The sequence below is a fragment of the Zalophus californianus genome, chromosome 1 (genome assembly GCF_009762305.2).
Source record: "Zalophus californianus isolate mZalCal1 chromosome 1, mZalCal1.pri.v2, whole genome shotgun sequence".
In the NCBI taxonomy this organism is placed as follows: Eukaryota; Metazoa; Chordata; class Mammalia; order Carnivora; family Otariidae; genus Zalophus; species Zalophus californianus.
The window spans coordinates 60855311-60879967 of record NC_045595.1 but is presented as its reverse complement, the minus strand read 5'-3'; the positions used below and the strand labels follow the sequence as shown (position 1 = coordinate 60879967).

Below are 24657 nucleotides of genomic sequence, written 5' to 3'. Positions count from 1 at the left end.
GATGCTGGGCTGAAGGACCCCCACCCCTCTGAAGGGAGCCACTAGAAATGGTTGGAGGTTGTGGCCAGACTTCCAGCTCCTTGCATGCACCCTGCTTTTCCTGGGCGCTCTCTCTTGCTGCTTCATGCCCAGTCTGCTGGCTTCATTGCAAGCTCTGACTGCCAGGGAATTCACTCCCCTAGGAGCAACCCTCACCTAAGGAATTGTTGCGGAAATACCCTGGCAATTTTGCCCTCAAATGAGACACATCTGAGATGCATGTCTTACATTTATTCTTAGAGTTACTCAAAGGGACTAAGTTTCAGGGTCACCGTGGTAGCTGGTTCCTCCACATCCTTCATTAGCTGCCTTCACTTCCCTGTCTTACTTCACCAGTGCCCTCCTGGGATTTCCTGACACCACCGCCGAAATAAACTATGCGTGCCTGATGCTCATCTCAGGGTCTGCCTTCTGGGGGAACCCAAAGTAAGACAAATATGTGGCTTCTATTATAGCTATTCTGAGTCCTTATTTATGTATTTTAACAGAATACAGATGAAAGGGAAAGTGCCAGATATTTGAATTTTATGTGCTTTGATTATATATTATGCATACAATAATTATGCATATAATTAGGTACCATGACCTAGTGGTAAAAGCTAGGAATTAGATCGATGGAGAAGAAAGATGTTAGCAGACGAAGAACAGTGTCTGCCTCCAAACAGTATCTCCATGTTTTCCTTAGGTTACAGGCATTGCTTTGGGTCTCACTCTGCATCTAGGGAACTCTAGTAGGTCAAACCAACCCACTAAGAAGGTTTTTGTATAAAGATTCTTTTACCAGGGGTTTAGGAGCACGAAGACTTTGGGACTATTGGTCTGGATGAAGAACCAGGCTTGGAAAGGACAGAGGCTACACATTTACCTCCCTGTTGTGCTGGCCCTGATCCAAAGACAGGACTTGGCTCATGGGTTAGCAACATCAGTGTCACCTGGGAACTTGCTGGAAATGTGGATTCTCAGCCCCACCTGTTGACCTACTTAATCAGGATTTGCATTTCAGGAGATCCCAGGACCTCCGTGTGCACTCTGCCTCTGGGAAGGGGATGAAGGTAGAACTGGAAGGTGGGAAGGACTGGGCTATTGCTTTTAACTGGGTGGACATATGACTTTGATAAAATTGTAAAAACCACTATAAAAAAGGAAATAGATGTTGGGGAGCATTATTTAAAGGCGTAAAGTATAAAAATAAGAGAACTAAAAGTTTTAAAGGACACAATAGTTGTGAAGTCAGGGTGAGGGTAGAGGAGTAGAATACATTGGCGAAATGCTGGATCTTCCATATAGAGAAGCCAAAATATACAAGTCAAGAAATAGGTATAAATATGTTTTGTAGAAGAAATGTGGATAATTACCGGGAAAAAATAGAAGCAGAATCATTTTAAAGCTATTGGTTCCAGGGAGCAGTATTAGTGGAGAGGTGATGGGCAGGAAAGAAGACTTTTATTTTTATTTTGGGCTTCCTATACCGTTTGAATTTTTATTGGCACATGCATACATTATTTTCTCTGTTATTTGTAACATTAAGTTTTAAAAAAGAAGAGAGCCAAATTAAAGCTAAACAAGGGTACAAGGGCAAGAGGATTCTTTAGAATATAAAAGATTTGGACATATTTATAGGATAGAATAAGGATAGGATAGAGGATAAAAGAAAAATTTTAAAATACAATAAAAAATAAGAAGTTAAAAAATTAAAATTAAAAGATACTAAAGATAGAAGAAAAGAAGTGGCAGATAGACCTTGGTTCTTCAGTTGTGTCTGTGCCTCTGCCTGAACTTCCAAAAAACCTTGATTGCAACTTATTTTTTTCTGAACCCCAGAACATTACTACCCAACTTTTCTTTGTTAAAATTTATTCTTTTCTTTTCAATTGCAGTAGCCGACCCCCAGTCCTCTCCCTTCCTCAAAGACAATCAATGTTAGTTGGGCATGTTTTGTTTCTATATTGGTTAGCAAATGCTACAAAACATTATTTTGGTGGTACACAGCAATAGACATCTATCACTTCAAGTCCAGTGTGGTCAGTTTGGCAGCCCTACTCATTTTGATTGGGTTTGCCCACAAGTCGGGGGGTCACCTGACTATCAGCCAATGTAGGGTAGCCTCATCTGGGACCACTGTGGAGACTAGACTCTCTTTCCCCAGCGGACTAGCCTGGGTATGTTCTCTGAGTCATGGAAGAGGCATGAGAGCAAGCCAGCCCCATTGCACCAGTCTCTCTCAAGCTTCCACTTGCTTCAAAATTATCAACATCCCATTGATTCAAAGCAAATCACATGGCTGAAGTCAGAGTCAGGAAGAAATGGGGAAATAAAGATACATAGCAAAGGGTACAGACCCTGGAAGGAGTGAAGAATCAGGGCCTTCACTATAATCAATCACACTACTAGACTGAGAGCTAGAAAGTTAGGGACCACAGGCTGAATCTGGCCCACTGCCTGATTTTGTAACTAGAGTTTTATTGGAAAACAACCATGCTCATTCATTTATGTATTGTCCATGGCTAGTTTTACACTATGATGGCAAAGTTAAGTAGGTACAACAGAAGAAATATTGACAAAAGTATTTACTACCAGGCCCTTTATAGAAAAATATGCTGACTCTTGTTCTAGACCTTTCTAAACATTTATACATACATACATACATATATAGTTATACATATGTCATATTAACTGTCTTTAAAATTTTACAGAAAGGGGAACACATCATTCATATCATTCTATAATTTCTTTTTCTGCTTCCTTGAGGATCTTTTTATGTCAGTACATATAAATCTACCCCATTCTTTTTTTAAAACTGTTGCATAGTTTTCTGTTGTGTGATATACCATAGTATGTTTACCCGTGAACATTCACACACCCGTGCCCACCTGCCTTTTATTTTTTATTTTCTGCTATTACAAACAATATTGCAATGACTAGCCTTACATATGCCTCTTGGCATACATGTGGAGTATGTTTCTCTAGGATAAAAAACTAGACAGAAATGGAGTGAGTCAAGGGTGTATCTAGTTTTGTACAATACTTAAGTATGAATCTTTCAAACAAACAAAGTAAAGATGAAATAAATTTGAGTACTAATATATCACTATCTATCGTTCTACCATTAACATTCTTGTATACTTGTTTTATCACACATCTGCCAATTCCTCTATCAATCCATGAATCCATCTAATTTTCTGATACATTTCCAAGTAAATTTGAGAAAACTACACTTCCCCCTAATTGCTTCAACTTGTATAGAGTTGACTAGTGTGAAATATTTTTCAGAGTTTTAATTTCTTTTTATGTAAAATTCATGTACAATAAAATACTCAGATACTAAATGAACATTCATGGAGTTTTGACAAATGTTATGCCTATGTCACACTGAAATCCATCAAAATATAGAACATTAACATTACCCAAGAAAGTTTCCTCATTCCACTTCCTGGCTACTTCCCATCCCCACAAAAAGAAGCAACTACTTTTCTGATTGTTTTTCATCCTTTTGCCTGTTCAACTTCATTTAAATGGAATAATACATCCTCACCAACATTTACTAGTGTCACTCTTTTTAATTTGAGCCCATTTGGGAGGTGTGTACTATCTTATGGTTTTAAATTGTATTTCTCTAATGACAGTTGACACCAAATGTTTTCACGTGCTTATTGGATAATGATACATTTTCTTTTGTAAGATAGCTGTTCAAATCTTTTGCCCATTTTTGTCCAGTATTTGTCTTTTAGTTGTCAATGTTCACTTTTTTTTTTTTACAATATTCTATCTGTGTTGTAAGGGAATTTGTTTGTTTGTTTGTTTTATCTGAGTATAGTTGACATATAATGTTACATTAGTTTCAAGTGTACAGCACGGATATTCAACAAATTTATGTATTATGCTATGCTTGCCACAGTGTAGCTCCCATCTGTCCTGATACATTGCTACTACAGTATCACTGACTGTATTCTTTTATCCCCGACTTACTCATTCCATGACAAAGCCTGTACCTCTCACTCCCTTCACCCATTTTGCCCATTACTCTGTCCCTTTCTCCACTAGCAACCTTCAGATTCTTCCTCTGTATTTATAGGTCTGATTCTGCTTTTTGTTTGTGTATTCATTTGTGTTTGTCTTATTCAGAGTTCTTTATATATGCTGAATCTCAGACCTTTGTCGGATATATGTTTTGCAGATATTTTCTTCAGTTTGTGGCTTGCCTATTTATGTCCTTAAACAGTGTCTTTTGATGAGATATTTTAAATTTTGTTAAAATTAAATTTTTCCATTTTTAAAAGGTTATTGCTTTCTGTAACCTAGGAAACATATTCCTACCCCAATTCATAAAGATATTCTTCCATTTTTTTTTTCCAAAACAATTCATGGTTTTAGCTTTTATGTTTAGGTCTAGGAGACATCTTGAATTAGTTTTGGAGTATAAAGTGAGCATTTTTTTTTTCATATGAATAACCTGCTCCATTTGTTGAAAAAAATTTCTTCTCTACATTGGATTATTTCAGCATCTTTGTTAAAAATCAACTGACCGCAGGGGTGCCTGGGTGGCTCAGTCATTAAGCATCTGCCTTTGTCTCAGGTCATGATCCCAGGGTCCTGGGATCGAGCCCCACATTGGGCTCCCTTCTCTGCGGGAAGCCTGCTTCTCCCTCTCCCTCTCCCACTCCCCCTGCTTGTGTTCTCTCTCTCTGTCTCTCTCTGTCAAATAAATAAATCTTTAAAAAAAAATCAACTGACCGCATAAACTTGAATATATTTCTGGGTCCATTGTTCTGTCATTGACCTAATTGCTGACCTTTATCCCAATACAACTCTGTCTTGATTACAAATTTTCTGATTTTGTTGTGTCTTTTCAGGATTGCTTTGGATATTCAAGGTTATTTGATTTCCACATAAATTTTAAAATCTAGTTGTTAATTTCTTTTTAAAAACATCTGCTGGGATTAAGATTGAAATGGAGAGAAATATGAAGATCAAGTTAGGGCTATTTAGCATTTTAACAATATTGGATTTTCCAATTAATTGACGATATATTTTTCCATTTGTTTAGGTCTTTTAAAATTTATCTCAGCATATTTTCTAGTTTTCAGTATAAAGTTCTTGTTTAGCTTTTGTTAAAATTTATCCTAAATATTTTACTTTTATATTTTTTAGAACAACAGAATTCATTTTCTAAAAATTCATTTCCAATTATTTTCTGCTGGTACATAAAAATGTAGTTCATTTTGAGATATTAACCTGTATCTTATGACCTTACTAAATTACCTTCTGATTTCAATATTTTATAGACTCCATAGAATTTTCTAGAATTTATATCATCTGCAAAAAGAGACAGTTTTACTTCTTTCTTTCTAAATATTATGTCATTTATTTATTTGTTCTTCCCTTACTGCAATGGCATCTCTAGTACAATGTTGAATAGAAGTGGTAAAGGTGGGCATCATTACCAGTCTTAGGGGGGAAATGTTCAAAATTTCACCATTAAGCATGAAATTCGCTATAGGTTTTCTCTAATAGATTTGTTTTATCAGGTTGAGGAATACCCTTCTATTTCTGGTTTTCTGTGAATTGTTATTGTGGATAGATGCTGACTATTGTCAAATACTTTATCTGTATCTATTCAGATGATCAGATGGGCTTTCTCTTTATTTTGTTAATATGATGAATTACATTGATTGATTTTCTTTAATGTTAAACCAACCTGGTTTACTTGGTCATGATACACTATTCTTTTAATATAATGTTGGACCCCATTTGTTAATATTTTATTAAGGAAATATGTATCTATAGTCTTGAGGGATACTGGTCTATAAAATTTTTTGGTAATACCTATGTGAGATTTTGGTAGTAGGGTTATATTAGCCTCACAAAATAATCTGGTAAGTATTACCTCCTCCTCCATTTTTTGAAAAAGTTTGCATGAGATTGATGTTATTTCTTATATGTTTGATAAAATTCATGAGTGAAACTATCTGGGACTAAAACTTTGTGTGCCAGAAAGTTTTTTTTAATGAATTCGATTTCTTTATAGTTATAAGATTATTCAAATTTTCTCCTTTATCTTATGTCCACTTTGGTGATTAGTATTTGTCAAGAAATTTGAAGAAATTTATCCATTTTATCTGGTTTATCAGATACATACAAATGCATAAAATTGTTTCTATTCTTTTATTATCCTTTTAATGTCTATAAGACCTATAGTAATATCCTTTATTTCATTCCAGATATTGGTAACTTGTATTTTCTCTCTCTCTTTTTTTCTTTTTTTTTTTTGTTTTTGGTCTTGATCTGTCTAGTTGTTTGGTTGATCTTTTCAAAAAACCAAATTTTAGCTTTGCTAATTTATTCTATTCTTTGTCAGTTTCTTTTCATTGATTTCTGCTCTTTTAAGGTTTAAAATATACTACTGAATAGATTTCCAAAAAAGCTATCAATATTCACTCCTAACAACAATCTACAAAGGTGTGCAATTCTCCCTTACTCACTTCAATTTAGGAGATTTATCAACATATAACATTTAAATAACTGGATTGGTTTAAGACTGACACTTCATTACTTTAATTTTTTTCCCCAATTACAGTTGAGATTGAGTGCTGTCACATGTTTATTGGCTGTTTATTTTTTCTTTTCTGTGAGCTGTTTATTCATATTATTCCAATTTTTAATTGGACTGTATTGATTTTTTTTCTTGGGTTGGTAATTTTTATATACCTCTACATCAATTCATTGCTTTGCATTGTTGTTGCATTTTTCAGGTCAAAAGCATGCAATTTAATTTTCTTTATAGCATTTTTTATCACACTATAGTTTTTTAATATGGACAATTTTTCTTTTCCTATGAGCTTGGGTTTTTTTTTTTTAAGATTCCACATATAAGTGAGATCATAAAGTATTTGTCTTTCTCTAACTCACTTCACTTAGCATAATGCCTTCAAGATCCATCCCTATTATCACAAAAGGTAGGATTTCCTCGTTTTTTTATGGCTGAATAATATTCCACTGTGTATATATACACAATGTAATATGTATATGTGTGTTCATATATACACAATGGAATATATCACAACTTCTTTAACCATTCATCCATTGATGAACATTTAGGTTGTTTCCATGTCTTGGCTACTGTAAATAATGCTCCTATAAACATGAAGATGAAGATATCTTTTTGACATTGTTTTTACTTCCTTTGATTATGATCTTAGAAATGGAATTACAAATTTAGAGGGAGCACATTCACACAACACCATCCTCGCTTCTGACAATTGCGCTTGGGGGTCTCCAAAGCCACCCTCAGTTACAGTAATTCACCAGAAGGACTCACAGAGTTTACTGAATGCTGTTATACTCATGGTTACAATTTACAACAGGGAAAAGAAATAGATTATAGACTAAAATCAGCCAAGTAAAGAGATGAATAAGGCAGAGTCCAGGAGGGGTCCAAACATACAGCTTCCATATAATAGTTCTATTTTTAACTTTTTGAGAAATCTTCATACTTTTTTCCATGGTGGAAATCCCAATTTAAAATGCACAAGGTTTCCCTTTTCTCCATATCCACACCAGCATTTATTATCTCCCATGTTTTTTTATGATGGCTATTCTAACAGGTGTGAGGTAACATCTTATTGTGGTTTGAATTTGCATTTCCTTAATGTCTAGTGATGTTAAACATCTTTTCATGAACCTATTGGTCTTGAGTATATCTAAATATCTATTCAGGTCCTCTGCCCATTTTTTTAATTGGGTTGCTTGTTTTTTTGCTATTCACTTGTATGTTAATCCTATCCTACCTCTTTACAGTCAAATTTCCCATGTCATTTTGTTTTAAGTGTATCTCTTATAAACAGTATCTATCTGGTTTTGATTTTCATGTTAAACTATTAATCTTTAAACAGGTGATTTTAAGCCATTCACAATTGTTTTGATTACTGATATGTTTGGATTCATTTCATCTTATTTTGTGTTTTCACTTTGTCATACATTTTTTGTTGTTTCTGTTTTTTATTCTTTTATTGACCTAACTGCATTTTTTTTGTTCCATCTTTTCTAATAGTCTGGTAAATATACTCTATTTTTCTAGTTATTATTCTGAGATTGTAACATACACACTTAAACTTGTATTTACCTAATAATTTTTAGAATCACTGTCTATATGCTAGTCCTAAGAAGATAAAAACCTTGGCATAGTTTTACTTTCTTAACATCATTCTCATCTTCTGGTTTACTTCTTCTATCAAATTTGTTTATAATCAATCAATTATTTAGATCTAATGATAAGTTTTACTAGGGATTTTTACTCACCAGTGTTTTTATGTATTCTACTTCTTTCTCGTAGATTCATTTTTTTCCCTTATGTAAGGGTACAGCTTTCAATATTTCTTTCAGGGAAAGTGAGTGCTTGCCTCCCTGAAAATATCATTCCAAACCCCCACTTACTTGTGAGTTTGGTATTCTGTGCTTACAAATTCAAAGAGGTTACCCCATCGTCTACTTGTGACCCTGGTGGCCTGTAAGAAATCTGATGTCAGTATAATCATTATTCTTTGTAGGTAACATCGCTGGAAGATTTAGGGTTTGATTTCTCCTTTGGTGCTCTGAAAATTAACCACAACTTGTCTAAATTTGTATGTTAGTATGTGTGTATATTTCAGTAACCCCGTTTTATATTTGGTGGGCCCTTTTTATCATATTAAAATCTCACTTTTTATATTTTATATAAAGCGATATTTTCCTTTTAAGTATTTTTTTCTAGAAATCCTATTTATTAGATGAACGTTGAAAATTTTGAATATACCTTCCATGGTTTATCTCTTTTTTCATACTTCCTTTTTTTAAAAAATTTTTATTTATTTATTTGAAAGAGAGAGAGCACTAGAGACAGAGCAAGCTCAATTGGGGATTGGGGGAGAGGGAGAAGCAGGCTCCCTGCTCAGTGGGAGCCCACTGAGCAGGGAGCCTGATCCCAGGACCCTGGGATCACGACCTGAGGCCAAGGCAGACACTTAACTGACTGAACCAACCTGGCGTCCCCCTTTTTTCATACTTTCAATTCTTAGTCCTTTTATGTTGTGTTCAGAAAGAATTCCTTGATACCATCTTTCAACTCAATTCATTGACTATATCCGTTCTGTTATTCTGGCTAGCTACTGATTCTCTTTTTTTAAAAAACTTCAACAATTGATATATTTTATTTCTAAGATTCCACTTGTTTCTGTTTTATGGGTGTAACAACCTTTAAAAATTTACTCTGTTTTCTCTATTAACTCCATTTCCTTGGATATGCATTTCTTAATTGGTTGAATTTTTAGGATATCGTTTTTTTTTATCCTCTCTCACTTGCCTTTTACATTTTGGGGATTTCTCACAGTTTCTGATTCACCAAGAATGTTCCTTGTTTTTACCCAGTGTAGTTATGGATTTATTAGTCTTTATTTCCATTTTCTTTCCTACTTAATTAGTTGGGGGCAGGAATAAGAAGGTAGAACAGCAGCTCAGTCCACAGCCATGCTGAGCAGTTTGGATTTATGCTGCTAATAATCCAGTGTCAGTTGACCTTCCCAACTCCCCTCTCATCTCATCACTCAATGTCTGCACTGAAACCATGGGAAAGCAAAGGAGTTTCCTCATTTTTCCATGGATCTGCAGGCCCTCATATCTTTACAATTCACTACCCTCATTATTAAAACCTCTTCCCTCCCTGTGCTAATTTCCTACTCACCTTTGAAGACCTAGAACAGACATAAGCTCCTCAGTGATGTGTTCACGGACTTCCCCATCAGGACAGTGAGCCCTTGTTCTCTCTGGTTAATATCTCTATCAGGACACTTAGTTCACTGCTACAGGGTCCAATTGTAAAATTTATTGATGCACTTTTTTTTTCCTTGCTAATCTTTGTCTTAGGGCAGGGATTGGCAATTTTTCTGTAAAAAACCAGATGGTAAATATTTTAGGCTTTACTAACCGTACTGTGTGTGCTGTTAACTATTCAACTCTGGCATTGATAATGCAGCCACAGATAATGCATAAGTAAAAGAGTATTCTCATTCGCCCCAATAAATGTTTATTTCTAATAAATATGTGTGTTCCAATAAAACTATTTACAAAAATAGGCAGTAGGCTGGATTTGGCTTATGAGCCATAATCTGCTGACTCCTGTCCTAGGGGCCACACATTACCCACATTGTGGGGAAGCAATTAGAAATGATTAGCAGATTCTGCCAGTGACTCACTCACATCCCCTTACTCTTTACTTTTAGTACTTGCTGCTAATTTCAAATGGCCAACCTGGGCATTTCTGTGCCTGGGGCTTGCTCAGACCTAGAGTCCACTTTGTTATCGAGTATGAAGCCAGCAGTGCCAGGGAATGAATGCCCCCTAGAAGCAGGTTTCAGCCAGTGTGTATCACTCACCTCTTGAATGGATTAACTCTGAGTTGCATGTTTACAGGAGTTAGAACCAACTGCAAACTTAGAGGGAACACATTCACACAACACCATTCTCGCTTCTGACAATAATTGCGTTTGGGGGTCCCCAAAGCCACCCTATTGTGAGTTACAATAATTCACCAGAAGGACTCACAGAGTTTACTGAATGCTGTTAAACTCGTGGTTACAATTTACAACAGAGAAAAGAAACATTAAAATCAGCCAAGTAAAGAAATGCATAGGGCAGAGTCCAAGAGGGGTCCAAACATTCAGCTTCCAGTTGTCCTCTCTCAGCGGAGCCATGGAAAGTGTTGACTTTGCCCATCTAAAATATACGATGATACATACGGAATATTGTCAACCAGGGAGGCCCACAGAGCCTCAGTGTCCAGAGTTTTTACTGGGACTCAATCACATACTGCCCATATGGCTGACCTTTAGTCACCAGTCCTCCTAGAGGCCAGCCACAATGTGGCCCAAAGGCCCCACCATAAATTACATTGTTACACTGTTTGGTGGTCAAAGCTGCTGGGCAAAAAAGGACACTCCTTCAGGCAAGACATTCCAGGGGCCTAGAAATCACTTCTCACTAGCCAAGGGCAAAGGCCAGACCTCTCTTCAGGTAATGTTAACTCTTCATGACACAGTATTCTACACCGGTTCTTTGAGTTCCCAGAGCAGCTTAGCTCCAGGTGCCCAGGGTAGTAACTTCTGGATTATATTCTCTTTATTGCCTTCCTTCATTTCACAACACATGTATATTCCTCACTCCCATGTTGGTGTTTCCTGGGATCATTCCCCAAATAAAGTAAACACACCTGAATCATTACCTCATGGTCTTCTTCTGGGGAACTACATAGGGGAAAAATGTTAGAAAAAGAACACAAAAAGATCAAGAATCAAATTTTGTTCCAAGACAATGATCTGGACTGGCTATTGCCTGAGAGACTAATTTTTCCAACTGCTTTAGTTCTTATTTATATTATCATTCTCTTTATCCTGAGGTTTAATAATCATAGGGTTCTCTGCTAGTACAGGCAGGATATTTCTGTCAACCATTAAGACTTAGATGAAATCATAAAGGGGGATAAGATATCCAAACAGAAAAAGAAAGGAAAAAATCTACCCATCTCAGGTTCCAGGAGTTTGTGGGAAGAAGAAGAGGGTAAGAGCAAAACAGATGAGTGAGACAAGCAGATGCCATCACACGCAGAGCCACATACTATGTAAGGGAAGGTAGCACCAGAGGAGAGCCTCGACCCACTCCCTTTTTATGGTTAGGCTTGTAAATCGGTGGTTCTGAAATCTGTGCATCAAAATCAGAACCACTTGGGTAGAAAAATCAGACTGGTGAATCTGTTGCCTCTGTGAGTGGGGTCTCAGAATTTGTGTATCTCTCAATAGCCACTTGGCTGATTCTTGTGTAGCCTGTTACAGTTTGAAAAGCCATGGAGGGATGACTTGTGGGAGTTCACAGGTCATCCATCCATGGCTTTTCAAAAATTCTGAATTTAAGTGATATTTGTTGTTATTCTTCACAGTGTGTTTCCCGAAAAGAGCTCCATTGTCACATCAGTGTTGATCCCATTGAAGGTTCTGTGTCCTATTGTCTTCCTTTGCTTAGGAAAATACTTTTCATTCAAGTAGGAAATGGATTGTGAACATTTATAAAGAATGCTGACATCCTCCCAGCCTTCCCACCTCTTCCTTCCACCTGCAGATCCTCAGGGCTGAAAAGAAGAAGAGGAGCCATTGTGTGTCTAAATGGGTTCCCATTTGTACAGTCACAAAACTGTGCGCTTAAGCCTGAGTTTTCACATCAAGCAAATTAGGGGTAATTTTTTGCTTTATAAAAATTATTCTTTGTTGTACAAAAGGATTCAATGCAGGTTTTCTTTTAACATCCAAGTTCTTTAGTACATTTCAAATATAATTCAGTTTCTAACAATTCAGTTGACTTTTTTTTTATTTTTAGGAATACGTCAATTATGTAAAACCAGGTATGCCAGAAAGTTCCTCGTTATTGGTTTTTATGTCTTTGAAGTTCGAGAATGAAATTCTAAAAATTCATAGTAGACATTGGAGGACCTGGTTATGGTTTCTAGAAATGGAATCTCCCACTGAGTTGTTCAGATGAAAAAAAGCTAAGAAAAAAAAATCACAAGCTACCCTGAGACCCTATAATCTACACTCATTCTCTACTTTTGATAATGTCATTTTTTAGCTGATACCATCATTAAAATTTTGCAAGACAATAACTATAACTGGTATTTCAACCTGAATTTCTGGAGTTATCATACTTCCTAAAGGTTTTTAGGTGAGCAATTCTTTAGTTCTCATCTAACAACTCAGGGAACCAAGGTATTGGAGATTGAAAGGCCCAGGGTGACAGACTTATCTGTAGACTATAGAACACTTAGCACAGGCTTAAGTTCATTAGTTGGTGCTCAATAAATATTTGTTAAATGAAGAATCTGAGTCTTTTATCTGGCCATATTTGTAGACTTTTCACTTCATTGTGCAGCTTCTCATCAGGGACTAATTAAAACAACCTGTTCGTGAGGTACTAACTACACAGCAGGTTGGAAGGTTTGCCTTTTGTTTGTGTATTTTGTGTATAAAAATTCAACCCACACACATAACTTCTTGATGTGTTTAGAGTGCTCAGTCAACTTAAATGTTTTGCCAGGAGTGAGTAGTGGTCAGGGCGTGACTTTTTCATATGGACAGACAGCATGTGACCTATGCAGTCATGCTCAGAAGGGCCTTGTACTTGGCTTGATGCTCTGTTTCATCTGCCTTGAAATTCTTAATAATTTTTGAGAAAGGGGGCTTGCATTTTCATTTTACATTGAGGTCTCAATATGTAGCCATTCCTGTGGACAGAGAACAATCATAAGAAAAAGTAGATCTCTAAAACGTTAAGCCTTTTCATATGAGTGATACTTAAATTGGTAAGATTTTCAAATGTTATATAAAGAATATCTTTGTTTCAAAATATGATAAAATATTCTCTGTGGTAAGAGGGAAGAGTGAGTATTTATCAGGCAACACAACATTCCAGGACATTTTATCTTCTCATTTTAAATGTGAAAAAACCCTTAGGGTCCTCTAGCCAATTGGATTATATTACAGAGAGAGGTGGCTTAACATGCCCATGCCCACACAGCTGGTTAAAGGTAGACCCCAGGACTCCCGGGTCCTAATGCTGCTCATACTACATCATGGTCTCAGTATTAGAAAGTAGTAGGTCAAAAAATATGGTATCTGCCTTTTTGACAGTCTAGACATAAACATTTAAAATTCTTTTCAATAGTTGCATTTTATCTTTGCAATGATATAGCCATAATAATAGTAAAAGCCAAAAAAAGTCTCAGAGAGCCAAGAAAAACTTGAAGGAAAAATAAGAGGTCAGGTAATTTTTCCTTGATCCATACATTTGTCTTTGAACAGGCAAGTCAATGGGCCTGGCAAGGTGACTCATTGCCAAGTTCAGTATTGTCTTCAGTGATCACATAAGTGGGGAGATGAGAAGAAGATACTTCCCAAACCAGAAGCAGTGATGTGCCTTGGCTATGTTCATTCCTATCATCATATGGTGGAAGAAAATACCTTCTAACTGATGCAGGAGGAAATCTGAGTGAAGCAGATTAAGGTCACCAAAAGTAAATCAAAACAAAATTGGAGTGGGGATGGGAGTGAGGGAGGGACTCCTGACAGTAAACTATTGCAAGGTATATGCAAACTCCTTCATATTATAGGGTAAATATTTCTGAAAAATCAAACCATAAGTTATTTTTGCATAATTTATTGTAGTAAAATATTCATAACATAAAATTTACCATTTTATGAACTGTACAGACCCATATCCATTTCCAGAATTTTTTCATCTCAAACAGAAACTTACTTTTTTTTGTTTTTTTACAATTGCAACTAGATTTTTTTTTTATTTAGTTTATTGAAGCATAACTGACATATAATGATCCATTGGTTTTAGGTGTACAACATATTCATTCAACAACTCTATAGACTATGCTATGGTCACCACAAGTGTAGCTACCATCTGTCACCATACAAGGCTACTACAATATCATTGGCTGTATTCCCTATGCTGTATCTTTCATCCTTATGACTCATTCATTCTGTAACTGGAAGCCTGTGTCTCCCACTCCTTTTCACCCATTTTGCCCATTCCCCCAACCCCCTTCTTTCTGGCAATCATCAGTTTGTTCTGTATTTATGAGTTTGTTTCTGCTTTATTTGTTTGTTTGCCCATTTGCTTTGTTTTTTAGATTCCACATACAAGTGAATCATACAGCATTTGTCTTTCTCTGTCTGATTTATTTCACTTAGCATAATACCCTCTAGGTCCATCCATGTTGTCGCAAATGGCAAGATTGCATCCTTTTTATGGCTGAGGAACATTCCATTGTGGGTGGAATATTATGTGTGGAATATAACAAGGAATATTGTCATATCTTCCTTTTTTTAGAAGATTTTATTTATTTGAGAGAGAGAGAGAATGAGCAAGGGGAAGAGTAAAGTGAGAGGGAGAAGCAGACTCCCTTCTGAGCAGGGAGCCGGATGTGGAGCTCCATCCCAGGACCCTGGGATCATGACCTGAGCCAAAGGCAGATGCTTAACTGACTGAGCCACTCAGGCGCCCTTGTCATATCTTCTTTACCCACTCACTTATTGACAGATGCTTAGGTTGCTTCCATATCTTGGCTATTGTAAATAATGCTGCAATAAACATGGGGGTGCATATATCTTTTTAATTAGTGCTTTTTTTTGTTTGGGTAAATACCCAGTAGTGGAATTACTGGGTTGTATGGTACTTCTTTCTTTCTTTCTTTCTTTTTCTTTCTTTTTCTTTCTTTCTTTCTTTCTTTCTTTCTTTCTTTCTTTCTTTCTTTCTTTCTTTCTTTCTTTCTTTCTTTCTTTCTTCTTTTTTTAACTTTAAACAAATTTTTGTTACACAAAGGTTGTCACATACTTGGATATTTCTCTATTTCCGCCCCCCCTCCTTTGTACACAATTATTCTTACTCTCCACAGAATGGCTGCTTCTGAGCTTCTCATCTGGTGATGGCAAGCACTAAAATCCTGATTTTAACAGAATAGTAGTAAAGATGCCTCAGTGATTTAAGTTGAAAGCAGTACATTGGTACATGGTTCTTGTACTCAGTTACCAGGAATGTATAAATATCTTTTTATTCAAAAGTACAAAATAAGTTATCTGCAAGCATGGACAATGACAGCAGCAAACCATTATATGTTGCCAACTGTAACTGATGATTACAATGATTTTCTTAAACATCAGCCAGCCTTTTCTTCAGTCATTTCTTTCAACTGACTTCTCAGAAATTATTGTTGAGGAGCTCTGCCTTGAGCTTCCTCTCACAGTTCATTAGTAATGGTTCAGCACTACTCTAGGAATTAGAACATGCCACTGCCCATACCACCTTCCATTCCACCTATTCTGCCCATTCCAGTGTCCTTCTCTTCTTTGGGAATTCTGGTGACTACAACTTCTGCTATAGTTAATAGAGAGGCCACTCCAGCAGCATCCAAGAAAGCAGTTCTTGCATCCTTAGTTGGATCAATGATTCCTTCTTCCATTATAGTCACAAAATCTTCAAGCATAGCATCACAACCAACTTCTAAGGAAGTTTGCATAATTTTCTCAACTATCTGTGATCCTTCAATAGCCTGCATTCTTAGCAATGGTCAGGTATTTTGAGTGTTCATCTAGTAATTTCTATACCAAATTTTTGGTCTTTAGCTGGAGTTACTGAGTCCAAGTCTGGAATGCACACTGAGGCAGGGCACAACCACTTCCCAGAACAATGCCTTCTTCAGTAGCAGCTCATGTAGCTTTGAGGGCATCTGTAACTCTCTTTCTTTTCATTCACATCAACACCACTTGTCCCAACAACCTTCAGCACAACTACTCCATCTGAGAGTTTTGCCAGGTGTTCATTCAGTTTTTCCCTTTCATGTTCACTAGTTGTGACATCTAACTTCTCTGTGATTTCTTGAAAACATTTTTCAATTTGAGCCTTGTCATCTTTTCCTTTCAAGAGCATGGCATCATCTCTGCTTACAAAGACCTCTCCAACTTTCCCTAAATCATGAAACTGAACGTCTGAAGATTTAGTCAATCCTTCTCCAAACACTGCATCACCAGTAGCAGTAGCCATGTTTTTAAGCTGGTTCTTTCTATTGTTGCCAAAACCTGGAGCTTTGACTGCTACAATCTGAAGACCAATTTTTAACCTATTCAAAACCAGTGTACTTAGAGCTTCTCCATCAACATCGTTAGCAGTTATGACTAAGGGCTTACACTGAACATAGGCAATTTCAAGAGCAGGTATAAATAGGACACTAGAAATTTTCTTTTCACTCAGAAGAACATAGGTATCCTGGAGTTCACATTTCTGACCTTTTGATGTATTAATAAAGTATGAAGAAATATAACCTCAATCAAACATCATGTTTTTAATAATTTCTAATTCATCATTTAGTGTTTTTCTATCCTTTACTGTGATAATGCCCTCTCTTCCAACCATTTTCATTACTTCAGAAATGATGTTGCCAATTTCTTTGTTTCCATTTGCAGAAATAGTGGCAACCTGAGCAATTTCTTCAGGGGTTGTCACAGTTTTAGACTACTTCTTAGGTTCAGCAATTGTAGCATCAACAGCTATCACAGGACTAGCACCTTTGCTAATCTTCTTGAAGCCTTCCTTGGCAATAGACCGTGCTAATACAGTAGCAGTAGTAATGCCATCCCCAGCCTCTTCATTTGTGTTATTGGCAACATCTTGAACAAGTTTAGCACCAATATTTTTATATTTATCTTTTAAGTCAGTGAACTTTGCAATGGTTACACCATTTTTTGTTACTTTGGGACTTTCCCAATTCTGTTTAATAATCACTGTTCTTCCCTTTGGCCCCATAGTACAGCTACAGTTGGCTAAAAGACTAAAGGGCTGCACTTGGCTAAAAGGTCTGCAATTTGATGCATTAAGGCTCAAATTTTGGCATGAGCCCAAGTGAGATACGGAGCCAGTGCCCTGGACACTGGCCTAATTTGGCAAAAGACTGTGGATAATCAAAGCATTTCCGAGTGGCAGCAGCAGAGTGTGCTGCTGGTGAGACAGGCAATAGGAGGTGAGTGAGGGATAGAATGCATGGTATATACAGCCAGAATTATATGGTATTTTTATTTTTAATTATCTGAGGTACTCCCATATTGTTTTACACAGTGACTGCACCAATTTACATTCCCACCAACAGTGCATGAGGATACCTTTCTCTCCACATCCTCACCAACACTTGTTATTTCTTTTGGATACTAGTTATACTGACAGGTGTAAAGTGATACCTCATTGTAGTTTTGATTTGCATTTCCCTAATGATTAGTGATGTTGAGCATCTTTTCATATGTCTGTTGGCCATCTATATGACTTCTTTGGGAAAGTGTCTATTCAGGTCCTCTGTTCATTTTTAGTCAGATTATTTGTGGGTTTTTTGTGTTGAGTTACATAAGTTCTTTATATATTTTGGATATTAACTCCTTATCAGATATCACTTGCAAATATCTTTTCCCATTCTGTTGGTTGCTTTTTTGTTTCATTGATGGTTTTCTTTACCGTGCAATATCTTCTTATTTTGGCATACTCCCAATAGTTTATTTTTTCCAGACAGAAACTCTTTACCCCTTAAACAATAATTCCCTATTCCTTCCTCTCCCCCGCCCGTAGTAACCTCTATTATACTTTCTGTCTCTGTAAGTTCATCTATTCTAGTTATCTCATATAAGTGTAATATATTTTCCCTTTTGTATCTGACTTTAAGACTAATATTCCATTTATGTATGTACCACATTGTTTATCCATGCATCTTATGATGGACATTTGAATTTTTCCATCTTTTGGCTATTGTGAATAATGCTGAAATAAACACTGGCATACAAGTATCTGTTTGAGTTCCTGCTTTCAATTCTTTGGGGTATATACCTAGAAATGGAATTGCTGTATTATGTGGTAAATCTATTTAACATTTTGAAGAACCACCAAAATATTTTCCACAGAAGCTGTACCACTTTACATTCCCACCAGCAATGTACAGTGTCTAATTTTTCCATATCCTAAAAAACACTTGTTATTTTCTTTTGTTTGTTTGTTTATAGTAGGTATGTTCATTTATAATAGGTGTGAAGTGGTATCTCATTATGATTTTAATTTCCATTTCTCTAATAACTAGGGATGTTGAACATCTTTTTATGTGCTTATTGGTCATTTATATATCTTCTTTTTTTCTTTCAAATATTTTATTTATTTATTTGAGAGAGAGAGTGAGCAAGAGAGAGGGGGAGAGCATGGGGGGGAGGCAGAGGGAGAAGCAGACTCCCCACTGAGCAGGGAACCTGATGTGGGGCTCTATCCCAGGACCCTGAGACTATGACCTGAGCAGAAGGCAGACGCTTGACCAACTAAACCACCCAGGCACCCCTGTATGTCTTCTTTAAAGAAATGTCTATCCAAGTACTTCACCAATTTCTGGATTGGGTCATTTGTTTTTACGTCGTTGAGTTGTAGGAGTTCTTTATATAATCCCTTATCACATATATGATTTGCAAATATATTCTTCCACTCTGTAGGTTGTATCTCCACTCTCTTGATAGTGTCCTATAATGAGCAAAAGTTTTTAATTTTGGTGAATTTACCTATCTTTCTTTTGTTACCTATGCTTTTGGTGTTATAACCAAAAAATCATTGTCAAATCCAATGTTCCAAAACCATATGCTTTTTATTAGGAAAAAGAAATGAATCTTATCAATTTCCATCAACAACAACAAACTTTAAAATATACATGAATGTTCCAATTCTGTGATATAAGAAGATTGAAATTTAAGGAGGAAAAAAGATATATCAGTCAAATATTAATTTTTTAAAAAGCAAGAGTAGCTATATTAATAATAGACAAGATGAACTTCAGAGCAAAGAAAATTACCAGAGACAAAGAGGATGACATTATGTGATGACAAAAAGATCAATCTACAGGAAGACATAATAATCCTAAATGTGTATGCACCAAACCACAGAGTCTCAAAATATATGAAATAAAAGCTAATAGAGTTTAAAGGAGAAATAGACAAATTTGCAATTATAATTGGAGACTTCAATATCCCATTCTCAGTAATGGATAGAATTATTAGACAGAAATTCATTAAGGATATAGAAGAATTTAGCAACATCATCAACCTATGGGATCTAATTGAAATTTATAGAACGCTCTACTCAACCATAGCAGAATACACATTTTTTTCAAGAGCCCATGGAATATTTACCAAGATAGAACATATCTTGGTTCATAATACAAACTTCAACAAACAAAAAAAATGGAATCATACAGAGTTTATTCTCTGGCCATAATATAATCAAATGGAAATCAATAACAGAAAGGTAATGGAAAAATCTCCAAGCACTTGAAAATTAAACATCATGCTTCTAAATAAGAATTTAGATCAGAGGAATTCTCAAAAAAATTAATATCATAGAACTAAATGAGAATGAATAAACAACATGTCACACACTGTGAAACATAGTTAAAGCAGTGTCAAGAGGGAAATTAATAGCAGTAAATGCTTGAGGAACCACCAAAATATTTTCCACAGAAGCTGCAAATAAGAAAGGTGTCAAACCAATAATGTAATTTATTATCTCAGAAAGCTAGAAAATTAAAGCAAAATAAATTCAAAGAAAGTAGTAGGAGAGGAAAAATTAAGATAGGAATAAAAATGAATAAAATTGAAAATAATAACACAATTGAGAAAGGTCAATGAAACAGAAAGCTGATTCTTCAACAAAATCAATAAAATTGATAACCCCCAGCAAAACTGACAAAAATAAAAATGGAGAAGATATTAATCACCTACATCATGAATGAAATTAGGTATATCACTACAAATATTGCAATCATTTAAAAAAGAAGAGAATACTATGAATAGCTTCATGCTCAATTTTCTAGAAGAAATTTGAAAGCTTAGAAGAAATGAATCAAATAACTGAAAACCATAAACTGCCAAAATGCAGCCAAGATCATCTGAATTGTTATATAACCATTAAAGAAATTAAATTCATCAACAAAAACTTATTTAAAACTTTCCAGGCCCAAATGGTTTCACTAAAGAATTCTATAAAATATTGAAAGAAGAATTAATACCAATTTTGTACAATCTGTTCCAGAAAATAAAAGAGGAGAGAGCAATTCTCAATTCATTTTATGAGGCTAATACCAAAACCTAATAAAGGCAGTAAAAAAAAGAAAAGTTTATGTCAATATCCCTCATGAACTTAGATGCAAAAATATTCAACAAAATATTAGCAAGCTGAATTTAAGTATGTCTAGAAAGAATTATGCAGCATGATCAAGTGGGATTTATTCCACATGTGCAAATCTGGTACAACATTCAAAAGTCAATCTGTGATATCAATTCATAATATTATAATCATATCAATTGGTGCAAAAAAGGCATTTGACACAATCCAACACCTATTAATTATGAAAACTCTAAGCAACTTAGGAATAGAGGAGAATTACCTCAACCTGATAAAAAGCATTTGCAAAACCTTACAGCTAATAACATACCTAAAGGTGGAAGACTGAGTGCTTTCCCCATAAGAGCAGGAATAAAACAAAAATTCTGTTCTCACCACTCTTATCCAAATCTAGCAACTGAAATAAGACAAGGGGAAGAAAAGGCACACAGATTGGAAAGGAAGAAATAAAACTGGTCCTCTTTGCAAATAACTGTATATAGAAAATGCCTAGACCACCAAAAAATTGCTGGAGCTGATAAAGGAATTCAGCAAAGTTGCAGGATATAAAATCAATGCACAGAAGTCGGTTGTATTTCTATGTACTAACAATGAAGCAGAAGAAAGAAAATCAAGAAATCTATCTGATTTACAACTGTACCAAAAACCATAAGATACCTAGGAATAAACCTAACCAAAGAAGTAAAGGAGCTGTACTCTGAAAACTATAGAACACTTATGAAAGAAATTGAGGAACACAAAGAAATGGAAAAACATTCCATGCTCATGGATTGGAAGAACAAATATTATTAACATGTCTATGCTACCCAAAGCAATCTACACATTCAAAGCAATCCCTATCAAAATACCATCAACATTTTTCACAGAGCTGGAACAAAAAATCCTAAAATTTGTATGGAACCAGATAAGACCTCGCATAGCCAAAGGAATGTTGAAAAAGAAAAACAAAGCTGAAGGCATCACAATTCCAGATTTTAAGCTCTATTACAAAGCTGTAATCATAAAGACAGTATCGTACTCACACAAAAACAGAAACACAGATCAATGGAACAGAGTAGAGAACCCAGAAATGGACCCACAACTCTATGGTCAACTAACCTTTGACAAAGCAGGAAAGAATATCCAATAGAAAAAAGACAGTCTTTTCAACAAATCGTGTTGGGAAAACTGGACAGTAACATGCAGAAGAATGAAAACTGGACCACTTTCTTACACCATACACAAAAATAAACTCAAAATGGATGAAAGATCTAAATGTGAGAAAGGAAACCATCAAACTCCTAGAGGAGAACACAGGCAGCAACTTCTTTGACTTCAGCCACAACAACTGCTTGCTAGTCAAATCTCCAAAAGCAAAGGAAACAGTAGCAAAAATGAACATTGGGACTTCATCAGGATAAAAAGCTTTTGCACAGCAAAGGAAACAATCAACAAAACTAAAAGGCAACCTACAGAGTGGGAGAAGATATTTGCAAATTACATATCAGATAAAGGGCTAGTATCCAAAACCAATGAAGAACTTATCAAACTCAACACCCAAAGAACAAATAATCCAATCAAGAAATGGGCAGAAGACATGAACAGACATTTCTCCAAAGAAAACATACCAAAGGCCAACAGACATATGAAAAAAATGCTCAACATCACACAGCATCAGAGAATTACAAATCAAAACTATGATGAGATACCACCTCACACCTGTCAGAAGGGCTAAAATTAACAAGTCAGGAAACAACAGATGTTGGCGAAGATGCAGAGAAAGGGGAACCCTCTTGCACTGTTGGTGGGAATGCAAACTGGTGCAGGGACTGGAAAAGAGCATGAAGGTTCCTTAAAAAGGTAAAAATAAATGTGGTGCCTGGGTTATTCAGTTAGTTAAGCATCTGACTTCAGCTCAGGTCATGATCTCAGGGTCCTGGGTTCAAGCCCCATGCCAGCAGGGAGTCCCTCTCCCTCTGCCACCCCTCCCCCACTGCTCACACTTTCTGTCTCTCTCTCAAATAAATAAAATCTTTTTTTAAAGAGGTAAAAATAGAACTACCTACAACCCAGCAATTACACTACTAGGTATTTATTCAAAGGATAAAAACATAGTGATTCAAATGGGCACGTGCACCCCAGTATTTATAGCAGCAATGTCCACAATAGCCAAAATATGGAGAGAGCCCTGAGATCCACCGACAGATGAATGGATAAAGAAGATGTGGTGTGTGTATATATACAATGGAATATTACTCAGCCATCAAACAGAATGAAATCTTGCCATTTGCAACAACATGGATGGAACTAGAAGGTATTAAGCTAAGCGAAATAAGTCAGTAAGAACAAGGACAAATACCATATGATTTTACTCATATGTAGAACTTAAGAAACAAAACAGATGAGCATGGGGGAGGAAAGGAAAAATAAAATAAGTGGAAAACCGAGAGGGAGGTAAACCATAAGAGACTCTTAACTATAGGAAATAGATTTGAGGGTTGCTGGAGGGGAGGTGGGGGGGTGGAGTAGTTGGGTGTTGGGCAATAAGGAGGGCACTTGATATAATGAGCATGGGATGTTATATGCAACTAATGAATCACTAAATTCTACCCTTAAAACTAATAATACAGTATATGTTAACTAAATTGAATTTAAATTAAAAAAAAGAAAATGCCTAGAACTGATAAGTGAATTCAGCAAGGTTACATGACACAAGATCAACACATCAATATTAAATTTCATTTCTATATATTAATAATTATGATGTGGAAATCAAAATCGAAAGTATAATATCACTTAAAATTTATCCAAAGAAAATGAAAACTTTAGGTATAAATCTAACAGAACACAAATAGGATCTGTATGCTGAAAATTGCAAAATGCTAATGAAAGAAATCAAAGAAGACCTAAATACAAGAAAAGATATACCATGTCCATGGATTAGAAGATTCAACATAGAAAAGATATCAGCTTTTCTGCCAAATTGATCTATAGACTTAATGCAATTCCTATCAAAATCACACCAAGTTTTTTTGTAAATATAGAAAGTCCATTGTAAAATTTATATGGAAAACCACAAGACCCAAAATAGCTAAAATAATCTTGTAAAAAGAAGAATAAAGTGAAAGGAATCACACTACTTGATATTAGAGCTTACTATAGTTTATTATAGCTACAGTAATTAAGACAGTTTGGTATTGATAAAGGGATAGACACATAAATCAATGGGACTAAATAGAAAACACAGAAACAGGCATGCACAAGTATGCCAACTGACTTTTTATAAATGTGCAAAAGCAACTCAATGGAGTAAAGATAGCTTTTTCAACAAATGATGCTAGAACAACTTTGTATCCATAGGCAAAAAAAATTCACCTCACACCTACACATCATACCTTATAGAATAATTAACTCAAAATGGACACAGGCTTAAATTTAAAAAAATGTAAAACTATAAAATTCACTTTAAAAATTGGACAAAAATCTTCATAATTTAGGGCTAGGGAAAATCCTCCATAAAATGAAAGATTGAGAAATTGGATCTTATAAAAATTTGAAATTTTTGCTCTGCAAAAGTTTGTGTGAAGAGGATGAAAAGACAAGCTACAGACTGGGACAAAATATTTGCAAGCCATATATCTGGAAAAGGGCTTTTTCTAGAATATATAAAGAACTCTCAGAAGAGTGATGATAATAAGTGGCAGAATAGGAGATCCCAGAACTTATCCTCTTATTCAAATACCAATTTAACAACCATCCATGCACAAAAAAAGCTTATGAGAGTTCCAAAATTCAGGTCAGTGATTACAGCACACTAGTGAAGCACAGAAATGAGAAAAGAGTCATTGAAAAGGTTAAGAAAACAGTTTCACT

The 24657-nt window shown here is 35.6% G+C and overlaps 1 pseudogene; it reads right to left on the bottom strand.

The window, feature by feature from the left end:
• Nucleotides 1–15895: 15895 nt before the first annotated feature.
• LOC113916208 lies at nt 15896–17582 on the bottom strand (annotated as a pseudogene).
• Nucleotides 17583–24657: the final 7075 nt, after the last annotated feature.